Source organism: Tupaia chinensis, unplaced genomic scaffold, assembly GCF_000334495.1.
Source record: "Tupaia chinensis unplaced genomic scaffold, TupChi_1.0 Scaffold141293_1, whole genome shotgun sequence".
Lineage (NCBI taxonomy): Eukaryota > Metazoa > Chordata > Mammalia > Scandentia > Tupaiidae > Tupaia > Tupaia belangeri.
Genome location: NW_006201156.1, coordinates 133,102 through 145,915, shown reverse-complemented (window position 1 = coordinate 145,915; position 12,814 = coordinate 133,102). Strand labels below are relative to the sequence as shown.

Below are 12,814 nucleotides of genomic sequence, written 5' to 3'. Positions count from 1 at the left end.
GGAAGGATGGGAGGGGCGAGGCGGAAGTGACTCTCAGGCGCCGCCCCGCCCCGCCGAGTTGTGGGCGGAAGCGGGCGAAAGCTTCAGCCAATGGGAAGGCGCGAATACGGAGGAGTTCCGGTGCGGGCGCTGCCGCGGGGAGTTGAAACGAGCTCGGTGCGACGCGGGCGGTAGGTTGGGAGGAAGGTAAAGAGCCACTGGCGGCATTAGGGACTTGCGCTGCTTCGGCCCCGCCCTCTGCCGCGTTCAAACCCGTCCTCATGGATTCCCGCTTCGTACTCAGCTTCTCGGATTCACTAGGACGGAGACTGGCTGTGCCCTGAGGATGCCATCCTCTGGAAGCCCTTCTCATCGACTGCATTAGTATCTTCACTTCGCAATTTCCAACTCTGGAGCCGAGTACTGGCACTTCTCGTAAAGGCTTTGCCGCGGGACGCCCCCTCTGACTTTGCAATCTACTAACCACCTCTGTGGACGTCATCTTCGACCCGTGCACCCAGCTCCTTGTCCTAACCACTTCTGACCATTTCCTGGTCATTTCAGTCGACGTGGACAACCCATGCCACATCGGGCCTCATCTCTAGCGACTTTATTTATTTTTTTAAAAAAATGTGTTTTATTTATCATTATTATTTTTTAAAATATGCTATAGGGCACGCGTGCGAGGGACAGAAAACGAACCACCAAGTTTGGGGCTCAAACCATTGTCAGCCATGTGGGAGTCCAGCACCTCAATCACCACACCACCTGCTGGCCCCTCTTTAGCAACTTTAATTATTATACATCATCCTCCCAGTCCCAGTCAAAACTTGTCACCAGAAATGGTGTCACGAATCAGTAATTCCAACATTCCCCTGTTCAACCACAGACTGCTGTCTTAAGCTTGACTGAGAATTTTAGTACTTTTTTCCTTCACTTTATCAGAACCTCCAATCTGTTGAAAGCCTCTAATCTGTCTCCTACCCATTAACCCCTTCCACTCTTCACTTCCGCCCTTATCTATCTTCCATTCAGGAGTATTACAGCCAGCCCTGCCCTTACTCTAATCCTGCCACGACACTCCCTTTCCTCAGCCACACCTCCCCAGCCGAGATGCACTCATGCTTTTCCATGCTTGTAGAAAACTGCCCTGCTAAGCCAACTGGCATTCCTTCTTTAGTAACTATCAACCTAAATGGACTCTGAACTGTGCCTGGAAATTTCACTTTATTTTTCTAGCCTTGCCTTAATAAATAAGTGCAGAAAGTATAGAATGTCCTGAAATCTAGAAGTGTACTTTTTTTTTTGGGGGGGGGCACATAGGGTGCATACACTCACCAGAGAGAGGCAAAGTGAGAAATTTTCCCCCGGGGGAGATGGCCATGCCACAGTCCCTTCTCTTCCATTCTCTTCTTGGGATTTTTGGGCATGTGTGCACACACACCTGGCATGATTCTCAAGCTGCTGAGTCCAGGACTCAGACTATAGTCAGCCATGTGAGATCCAGACCTCAACCACCAAGCCATCTGCTGGCTCCTACAAATCTGCTTTAAAAAAAAAAAAAAGTTGTTTTCTTTATTCACGAGAATGTGTGTGCACACCCATGGGAAGAACGAGATGGGCACCCTCCATGGGCCTGGTCATGCCGCCACCCCCTTCCATTTGGTCTCGGGCCCTAGCACTCGTTCCCAGTGTGCTTTAGGCTGGGTCACCCTGTGGGATCTGGCTTCTCTCGAGCAGCACATACCACTGTGCCACAGACCTGACCTTTGGAAATCTTACATGTGTTCCATCCTGTCCTCCCTTCCATATCATTTACCCAATCAAAAATATTCATTGATCTCCCATTATGTGAAGGCCAGGTGGCCGTCTAGGTGTTTATTGAGAGGTGGACAAAACAAATCCCCTGCCCTCGAGTTTGGAATGCGGAACACAGACATGTAGTGTCGGGTATGTGCTAGGAAGAACGAAGCAGAAGCAGGGCTAGACGTGGTGTCAGGTAGCTGCCATGTTAGATGTCGGCAGGAGGACTCACCGATAAGGAGCACAGATGTGAGGCACGTGGCCGTCTAGAGGGCGGGCGTTCCAGGCAGAGGAGATAACAGATTCAGATGCTCTGCCGAAGCGTGCTTGGCTTACAGCAGGTGTACCAAGGAGACCGCCGTGGCTGAGGCAGAGAGAGTGAAGGGGGAGTGGTAGATGAGACCGGAGAGGTAGGCAGGGGCCAATCATGCAGGTCCTCACGTGGCCATGGCAACACAGCTTCGCCAACCACCGCTGAAACCACCAGACTGTGGAGCGGAAGAGAGACTTGATAAGATTTAAGTCTTTACAAAGATCATTCCAGTTGTATGAAGAATAGATTATGGGGGCCCAGCGGCAAAAGTGGAGGCACTAACCCTCATAGATGATGGTGGATGGCCCAAACTAGATAGAGGTAGTGAATGTGGTAAAAAGTGGTCAGATTCCAGACAGATTTTGCAAGTGGAGGCACCAGGATTTGCAGATGGATTGGTTGTATGGGTGAGAGAAGACAGTGAAGGATGATCCCAAGGTCTTTGGTTCAAGTAACTGATCCAACAGTGGTACCACTTATCGACCTGGGGGACATCGTCACCAACAGACCCCAGAGAAGTTTACTCTGCACCAGAAAGGGATGGAGTATTGATACGGCACAACCTGGCATCGCAATGTCGCAGTGGCAGTAGAGACAAGCCAAATGAAACCAGCCGTCTGAAATGACACTTCGGAAAACAGTAGAACTACGCTGATGGAGAGTAAGTCAGCGACCGCCAGGAGCCACAAAGAGGTAGAGTAGATCATAAAGGGACGGGGAAAGGCAGGTTTGGGGGTGATGGAGCTGTCTGAATCAGGACTGTGGCAGTCGTTCCATGAATCTACGTATGTGTTAAAATTTAAGCAACTGTATAAAACAAAAATAGTCAATTTTATTGTATGAAGTTTTTCCCTTAAAAGCCAGACTTTGCATTCGTGCCCAAGTTCCTCTTCTCAATTCTCAGGGATCTCCCTTAACCTCCTGCAGATCCCATCCGCCCTTCAGTGTTCAGCAGACCCCAGTTTCACACATCTTTTGCTTAAAAAACAGCACACGCTTTCCCTTGATGCCATGTTCTGTGCCTGAAGACATATCTCACTTTTTTCTCCTGGCAAAACTTTCTTTAAGAAAAAAATTTTTAAAGAATTATTTTATTTAACTTTATTGATTTATTTAAATTTGACTAGAGAGGGACAGAGAGAGAGAAAGCAAGCCACCAGGTCCAGGACTCAAACTGCAGTCGGCCATGTGAGGGTCCAGTGCCCTTAACCACCACGTCACCTGCCAGCCCCCCTCTCCTGGCAAAACTTCTAGGTTATCATCAGCCCAAGTGACCTGATTTTTCTCCTTCTTCAAATGTTCAGTGGTGGGCCAGCCCCACGGCCTAGTGGTTAAGGAAGCCAGATCCCACATAGCTGACCATAGTTCAACACCTAGTCCTGGTGGCATGAAAAACACCAGCCACGTATGCCTGGTGCCCCAGATGCTGACAGGATGGAGAAATGGAGAATGGAGCAGAGTTACTACACCCCATTTGGGGGATTGCTTTCTCCTCATCCTTTTTGCCTCTGGTGAGTGCCAACACCCTTTGCCAATTAAAAAACAAAACCAAACAAAATCTTCCACTCTATGGCTTCCCGTTGCTCTTGGGATCTAGGCCTAAATTCCTCTGTGAGGTTGGTCTACAAGGGCCTGGGAAGATCTAGCCTCCTGCCTCCCTCTTTGGTTTTATCACTTTGCCTCAGGGTCTCAGGGTGTCATAGAGGGCCAGGAAAGTGGCCTATTAAGAGGACCTCAGGAGCTGAAAGAGCGCCCCATTGCAGAAACGTGGGGTGCCCTGAAGTCTAAATGGCTAAACCCTGACCTGTGCACCCATCTGTGTGCCGTCTTTGCTTCGGCTCCCAAAGCATGGGGCATCCATGAAAACAGCCGTTTCTCAGCCCTAGCCCTCAGCAGTGCGTCTTGGCCCAGCTGCGTTGGCACATGCTGCTGAGACATGGGAGGCCCAGGTTCTGTTCCCACCCAACCTAAAAAAGCTGGGACAGTGGGTGCGCCTATACCCCAGTGACCTGGGAGGCTGAGGTGGGGGGACTGCAAATGCAGGCTGGCCTGGGCAAGAGTGAGGCCATCTGAAAGCCAGGCACAGGGCACATGCCAGTGCTCCCAGCTACCTGCCAGGCTGAAGCAGGTGGATTGTGACACAGTGAGACCTTGTCTTGGAAGAAAAAGAAGAGAGAGAGGAATGAGAAGGAGAGGTAGAGTCTATTTCTCCATTCCCCCAGTCTAGGGCCGGCCATGTGACTTGCTTAGGTCTGTAGGATGCAAGGAGTGATTACGACTGGGTTTGCTCTCTTGCTGTCGGGGACTTTTTCACCAGCATGTAAACCTCCAGGTTCATCTGATGGATGATGGGATGCATAGTCATCACCCCATCTGACTCCTGGCCAACTGCCACACAGAGGGCTGTGGGCCTGCAGCCATCAGACAAGTGAGTAGGGACATTCTACTCCATCCCAGCCCCGCTCGGCTGGCCCCGACTGGAAAAACACCTCAGCAAACCCACAGACAGGTGGGAAACAATGTTTGTTGTTTTTGAGTTAGCCTAGTACGTTCTGAGGTGGTTTGTTTGCAATGAAAGATAACCGATACTCAGGGCTTTTCTTTGCCTCTATCATAATGAATGTTTGCTGTACGTCTTAGAGCGGCTGAAAAGAGGGGCCCCAGTCGTCACCTTCACACAGCGGCCTGTCACTTAGGCTCTCCCGTCCCATTTCTCAGTTCCTCTCAATTACTGCAAAAATGTGTGTGGGGCCTTACTCATCACGTCTTGCTACCTCAGCTTGTTCAGCAAAGGTAGTGCCATTTGCATAGCTTTCCTCGGTCTTGCTACTTTTCTAAAAATAAAGGTTGATTGTATAAATACTGAGTATCATTTTTTAATGCATGCTTTAGTATGAATTTAGTCTTCAGCGTAAAGTGCATAAAAGCTAACAAACGACAAACAGTCATATTGGAGAAGAATAATGTTAAGTCGTCACAGCAAGGGAGGGACAGTGCCTTTGGTTTGTTTATGACTGCCAAGATCTTTTACATTATATTAATCTTTTGATTGATATAATCAGGTCTTTTCCCCCCTTGCTATAAGTTGTATGTGTTTGTCAGAGACAGAGACAGAGAGAGAGAGGGAAAGTGAGAAATTACCCCCAGGGGGATAACCACACAGCAATCCCTTCTCCTCCATTTTTCTTTGGGATTTTGAAGCTACTGGGTTGAGGACTCAAATCGTGCTTGGCCACGTGGGAATCCAGCACCTTAACGACCACACCACCTACTGGCCCAATCATGTCTCTCTTCATGAGATTTAGTGTTTCAGTGTGACCAGGGTGGGGGGGTGGGGGGGTTCATTTTAGGACTCTGGCAATATATGAAATGTTTTCCCACCAAAATTAACAGTGAGTATACTTTTAACTTGAATTGGTCTCTCAGGATTTGTTACCCCAGGAAGGCAGGAAAGGGCTGCGCTGTAGCTACTGTGCCTTTCACTGTGGCACAGAAAATGGAAAATTAAATGTAGCGTGATGACTAAGACCGCTTCTTGTCCTGAGACCAAGGCCCTAGGCAGTCCAGGGGCCCCATCAGCATGGGTAAAGTTCTGCTAAGTAAGTGGCATTAATGTGTTTACAGAAAGGTGACAGAGGCGGTCCAGAGAGGGGGCGCAAGTTGACACATTCCTGGGGCACTCACTAGTGTGTGGAGGCAGCTGGGCCATGCCGCTGGAGGGGGCTTCCAGTGCGTTTTCCTAGGAACAGGGGGTGTGCCCCCCCAGGTCGTGTCTTGGGTTGCCTTTCACAGAGCTATATTTCATCCTTAATCGCCAGGGGGCACGTGTGCTGGTTAGAGAAAGGCCGCTGCATGGTCAGGCTGCAAGCCCTGTTCTGCCATCCTTCCTTCCTGTCAGGATTTTGGGTCAGCATGCATATGTGCCCAGCAGGTTTTCTAAGCCAACGGGGCTGGGATTTGAACTGCAGTTGGCTACGTGGGATCTAGCTCCCAATGCACACTGCTTATCCTTTTTTTTTTTTTTTTCTAGGCTTTCTGGTAAAAACCAGAAAACCTCCTAGACAAATTCTAAAAGAGCTGTAATGGTACACAGTGCTTAACCCTTGCACTATGGGGCCAGCCAGAACTGTATCTTCAGTGAGACTGCTGGCATTTAGTGTCTGGTGACCTGGGTTTGGTGACACTTCAGCCCCCACTAGCCACTCCATGCTGGGCCATGCCAGCACCTTGTTACTGAGGCCTCCTGGCAGCGGGCAGACCGGCCAGCATTCCCCAGAGGTAGCTGCTCTCCTGTCACATTCCCTGGCACTGTTCTCACTGCAAAGGCCTTTCCAAGCCTGGGATTAGGACCTGCCAACATTCTAATGAGCAGCTTCACTGTCTTGTTCTTTCTCTTCCCTGAGAATAAAAGAAGTCGGCCTTTAAGACAGGCAAAAAGGTCAACCCGAGTGACTCACCTCTGAAAATACTGGATCGTTTCGCTCTCCTTGACACTTAACTGAAAGCCATCATTGCAGAGTTCCATCCAGGCTTCTGTGGTGGCCTGGTGCTCAGCAGTCCCACAGACTGCCAGAGTGACAGGGAGCAGGAAGCAGCTCAAGCCATCTGCCTTAGAAGCAGGCATCTGGTCACAGGCCTGTGCCTCCGATCCAGGCTCTGGGAGCCATCTGATCCTCTGCCCAACAGAGCTGTGACAAGCCAGATGCCATCCAATGTCGGGGAACTGAATGGAGAGGGCATGGCAGCGAGCCTGACTGGCATAGGAGGATCACGGCCACTCGGTTTGTGTAAATATGCCCCCGGACACCTGCATAGGCTTGCGGGGCGTACATCCACCGGGACTCTTTATTTCTGAGCACCAGTGAGTGCGGGGTTATCAAAGACAGTGATACACATTTCCTGTTGTCAAGGTTGGCTGGGACTCTCTCGTTAATCTGCCCATTTTAGCAGGAAAAAAGTATAGACAAGTCACGGAGGACACTGTACAAGTATTGTGGGAAAATGAATTCAGCACATGCAAGGTGTTCTGGAGAATCGCCAGTGGAAAAGCGCTTTCCGAGACCCCAGTGGGAGCACTTGCTTTGGCTGGTTTGAGCCGTGTGGGCTTTGGGTCCATCATGGCTTCCATGCTGGACACAGCACATATCACAGAACTGTTCCTGCTGCGGCTCAGGTTCGTTTATTCCTGATTCTTAGCTAAAGAAGCTCTGTATTGGGACCAGCAGTTGGCATAATGGCTATGTTGCTGGACTCCCATGTAGTTGACTGTGGTTTGAGTCCCAGACCCAGTGGTTTAAACTCATGCCGGGCACCTATGCATGCATGCTGAAGATCCCGAGAAGAGAATGGAGGAGAAAGGATTGCAGCATGGCTATCTCCCCCGGGGGTGATTTCTCTCTGTCTGTCTCTCTCTTTCTGGTGAGCGCATGTGCACGATAGCAAAAACCTCTCAAAAAGAGGGAACCAGCAGTTAGCGTAATGGCTATGTCGCTGGATTCCCACGTAGTCGACCGCGGTTCGTGTCCCGGACCCGGTGGCTTAAAACTCACGCCGGGCGCGTGTGCGTGCGTGCCCAAGATCCCGAGAGGAGAATGGAGGAGAAGGGATTGCGGCGTGGCCATCCCCCCTGGGGGGTGATTTCTCGCTTTCTGTCTCTATGTCTCTCTCTGTCTGTCTGGCGAGCGCACGCGCCCTACAGTGAAAATCTCTCAAAAATAAAAAATATAAAAAAAAATAAAAATAAAAATAAAATACAATAAAGTAAAAGCTCTGTACGGCATAATGGGAGCTCCTGAAATTTTACCAAGGTGAAATATATCCAGAGTCAGACAGGTTAAAAAGGCTGGCTGTGCCCGAGCCTTCACAGACAGCTTCGTGGCAAGAGCACGTGGTGAAAGCATAGGTGCAGACCAGTCTCAACTCAGATTCTTAACTTTGCTGGGGTCTCAGGGAATGACAGATAACCTCATCTGAGGATCTGATTTGGAACCTCATGGATCATGGGCACACGTGTGTGCCAGTGTTTTCAAGTCACTGGGGCCCAGACTCAAACCCACGCTGGCTTCCTCTCTGCAGGATTAACGCGATGGGGCCAGCCAGGTTTAATCTTTTGAAAAACAATCTCCCATTTTCAGAGAAATTCCGTTTCAGGGAATAACACCTAACCTCATGTGAGAATCTGATTTGCAAACCTCTCCTTTAAAAACTGAGCCTGGGGGCCAGTAGGTGGCATGACGTTCAGGGTGCTGGACACTCCCACATGGCCAACCACAGTCCGAGTCCTAGACCCGGTGGCTTGCTTTCTCACTTCCCCTCTGTGTGTGTGTGTATTTCTCTCTGATGAAATTTAAATACATGAAGAAATAAATAAAAATTAAATAAATAATTCCTAAAAACAAAAACAAAAAACAGCATGGAGGCCAGCTCTTTTCCTTAGTGGTTAAGACACTGGATCCCACACAATCAACCATATGGTTCAAGTCCCAGACCTAGAGGCTTGAAAAATACATTGGGGGTGTGTGTGTGCATGCCCAAAATCCCAAAAGAAAGGAAAGGTAGAGAAGGGATTATAGTGTGACCGTTTTCCATGGGAGGCTCCCCCACCATGAGCACATGAGCCCTTTAGCGAAAACAAAAACTGAGCTGGATTTTCAGTTTCCAATTAACATGAACATTTGATTTTATGGGGCCAGCAGGTGGCGTGGTGATTGAGGGTGCTGGACTCCCACATGGCCAACCACAGTTCCAGTCCCACACCTAGAGGCTAGCTTTCTCACTTTCCTTCTCTCTCTCTCTCGCTCTGTCCCTCTCTGGTCAAATTTTAAAAAGCGATAGAAAGTTAAATAAAATAATTCTTGAAAAAAAAGTTTGATTTTATAACGCTTACAGTAGTACTGAGATTATGTTAGAACAGAGTGGTTATAAAACTAACTGACCTAATATTTACTAGCCAATTCCCTTCTAGAGCCCTCTACCCACTCCCAAAAAGAGACAAAATACTTAGCTTAACACAGTAGGCATCAAACACCAGCCATGCCCTAATATGGACAGCTCGGCCTCCAGTCTCACGTCTGGAATCCAAGTGCTAGGAGAATGGTGTTTACATTTGTGCAAGCTTCCACAATCCCTCCCCTCCTCCGTCCGAACAGCAAGGGAGCCTCTGTGCTGTCTGCTTGAATAGTAACTACGACATCTGCAGTGGCCGAATTCCTTAAGCCTACAATACAGGATCTGCCCTGATATAAATCTAGCCTTAGGGACCAGCAGGTAGCACAGAGATGAAGGTGGCTGGATCCTGGGCCTGGCAGCTTAAAGACCATGCTGGGCACTTACGCATGTGCACCCACAAACCCTAAAAGAAAGAGAATGGAGGAGAAGGGATTGTGGTGTGGCTATCCTCCTCGGGGGTTGAATTCGAACATATAAGCACAAGATTTGAGGAATTTCTCCTTATTAAAAATGAATAGTGACTGGGGCCAGCAGATGGTGCAGGTTACATCACTGGATGCCCACGTGCTGACCGCTTTCAAGTTCTGAACCCTGTGGCTTGAAATTCACGCCAGGCACATGTGTGTGCATGCCTAAGATCCCAGGAGGAGAATGGAGATGAAGGGACTGTGGCAGGGCCACCCCCACAGGCGGGGATCTCTCACTTCTCCTCTCACCGTCTCCATTTCTCTCTCTCTAGCAAGTGCACGCATCCTACGGCAAAAACCTCTTAAAAAAAAAAAATAGTAGTGACCAAAAACTGGATATAGCCATTAGAGAGAATGACGTCAGTAAAATTCCACATGCATGAGAAGATTATCAGCAGTTCGATTTAAAGACAAACTAGCAAGTTTTAGAGAAGTACGTAAAAACAAGAACATTCTGGGTCCAGCCCGTGAACAAGTGGTTAATGGGACTGGATCTCCCATGGTTGACTGCATGGTTTGAGTCCCAGACCCAGTAGTTTGAAAAACACACCAGGTGTGTGTGCTTCAAATCCCAACAGGATAGAGAAATGGACAAAAAGGGATGGTGATGTAACCCCACACCAGTGAGGGGTGCTTTCTCCCGTCCCTCCTTCTGTCTTTGAGTCTCTGGTCAGTACACACCTCCTCTGGCCTCCCTGCTAAGCGACATCTGAAAAACACTGAATGATAATTTAATCTCTTTTTTAAAAAATGCCAGAGGGCACATGTGTATACATGAGAGGGAGAGACAGACAGACAGACAGCAGCGCCCCAGGGGCGTGTGGTCATTCTGTAATCCCTCTTCCTCCAGTTCTCCACCCCAGCTATCTAGCTGGGCACATGTGTGTGCCAGCGTTTTTCAAGCCACTGGGGCCCAGACTTGAACCCTGGTCAGTCATGCAGTATCCTGGCTTCTTCTCTGCAGGATTAATTGCTACGTGATGGGGCCGGCCAGGTTTAATCTTTCGAAAAACAATCTCCCATTTTAACAATAAAGACAGTTAGGATAAATGTCTTACCTTTATATTTAACTTTTGTTTTCTTTGGTAAATAAAAACATATTAAGGAAAAATTACAGTACCTGTTAACTAAGTACTTCATTATCATTTAATCCTTACTTTATGGTCGCAAAAATGAATGCTTAGAGGAGTAGTCACCTGCCCGAGACCAAGTTCCATAACAGAAGTGGTAGAGCTGGCAGGTGAGCCCAGGCCTGTCTCACTGAAGTTCATGCTGTTAGGCCACCGTGCCACAGTCCTACCGGTGTACACACTTGCACTCCAAATTCTATCTCAGCATCTCCGGGGGCACATTCAAAACTACACGAGCCTGGGGAACGTGGGCTACTGATATGCGTGATCACAGGTTGGCTTTCCATGACTGATGCTCCTTTCTCTCCAGAATTACATCAGATCCTTCCTCTGGGAGTTTAAAATGATTCCGTACTGAATTATGTACACAGGCACACGTAACGGTAAACTCGAATCGCACATGTGCAGTTTCGTTTTATGTCTCCTGTCCAGCGCATTAGATCAGTGGATAAAACAAGATTTTTTCTCCTCTCTATTTTGAAATATTTTTAAACTGACAGAAAAAATAGCAAAAATAGTGTAAAATGCTTTTATGGGCCTTAAGCCATTTAAGAGTATGTGGCCATGTAACACCTGCTCACTGTTCAGGTCTTCAATCATTCATTTACCTAGCACATATTTTTGAGCACCTGCTATATGCTGGGTATATTCTAGATGCTGGGGACACAACTGCAAACCAGAGAGACAAGGTTCCTCCTTTTCTGAAGTTTACACTGTAGCAGGAAGAGACAGGTAATAAACAAACGAGGGTCCGGGCAGAGTGGCAGCAGTAATGCAACTGGATTGGCCTGAGAAGGTCCCAGTTCGTCCTGAGACTTCCCTGGACACACTGGACATGTACGCAGCTGCCCATGATCTGGGCGGGTAGAGACTGGGGAGCAGGTCGCGGCGTGAGGACCCTCTTGGGAGTGCCCCCCAGACTCTGTCATAGAAGAGATGAGTAAATAAACTTCTGAAAAACAATAATTTATGTGTATATTTATACTTGGGTGTGTGTGTGTGTGTGTGTATATATATATTTGCTTGTTGCATAAAACGAGTAAGGAAATAAATAGACATGTCAGAGTGTATTAAACGCTATAGCGAAGGGCCAGTCTGTGGCGTGGTGGTTAAGGTGGCTAGATCCCACATGGCTAACTGTGTGGTTCGAGTCCTGGGCCTGGTGGCTTGAAAAACATGCTGGGTGCTTGTGCCTGTGTGCCCAAAATCCTGAAAGGAGAGAGAAGTGGAGAAGGGATTGCACCATGACCATGCTGTGGTAGGGGGCGGTCCTCACTTTCCCTCATACACTCTCTGTCTCTGTCTCTCTGTCTCACTCTGGTGAGTACAGGTGACCTCTGGCAAATTTAAAAAAACAAATGGTGGGACCAGTAGATGGCATAATGGCTATGTCACTGGACTCTGGACTCCTATGTAGTCGACTGCGGTTCGAATCCTGGACCCAGTGGCTTAAATTCACACCAGGTGTGTGTGCGTGCGTGCCCAAGATCCTGAGAGGAGAATGGAGGAGAAGGGATTGCGGCGTGGCCATCCCCCCTGGGGTGATTTCTCACTTTCTGTCTCTCTCTCTCTTTCTGGTGAGCACATGCACCCTGTAGCAAAAACCTCTCCAAAAACAAAACAAAACAAAAAAAACCAAACAAATGAACAAACAAAAACACCAAAATGGCATTACTAAAAATGAATCCAGTTGGGGGGATATAGAATGCTGGGAGGAGGGCTGTCTGTCTATTCAGGATGACAAGGTGACCCGATGACATTCAAGCACAGATATGAAGAAAATAGAGTAACCATGCATTCCAGGCCAGGCAGACAGCAAACGCGAAGATGCACTACACAGGCACAGCGAGCAGCCCAGCGTGGCAGAGCAGAGAGTGAGGGGAAGGGGTCGGGGGAGCACCGTGGAGACCACAGTGAGAAAGGAGTTACCCTGAGTTCCGAGCACAGAGTAACATGATCTGAGGAAGGTCTTAAAGAGCGTTCTGGTGGACAGGAGCAGAAGCAGGGAGAACAATTAAGACTCAGGGTAATTCCTGCCTGAGATCCCGGCAGGGGCAGGTAGTTAAGTGGGGGGATCTTGACTGGCCTGGCTCCAGTGCCACCACTGTCCACCAGAGGGCACTACACGTTTGTCCTGGTGAGGCTGAGCTGTGATGGACCGCCTTGTCTTCACC

General features: G+C 48.7%; 1 protein-coding gene and 1 non-coding gene across 2 annotated transcripts in view; both read right to left on the bottom strand.

The window, feature by feature from the left end:
• Positions 1-2,264, bottom strand: part of ARID3B (AT-rich interaction domain 3B) — a 62,015-nt gene extending 59,751 nt beyond the window's left edge. Inside the window, exon 1 of the mRNA XM_027766161.1 lies at positions 2,015-2,264. The gene's annotated coding sequence lies outside the window, so the exon portion shown is untranslated. The remainder of the gene's footprint in view (positions 1-2,014) is intronic.
• A 3,857-nt stretch (positions 2,265-6,121) lies between these two features.
• LOC114005020 (U7 small nuclear RNA) lies at positions 6,122-6,183 on the bottom strand. Its single transcript, XR_003546961.1, has one exon. It is a non-coding gene; the product is annotated as a U7 small nuclear RNA (small nuclear RNA).
• Positions 6,184-12,814: the final 6,631 nt, after the last annotated feature.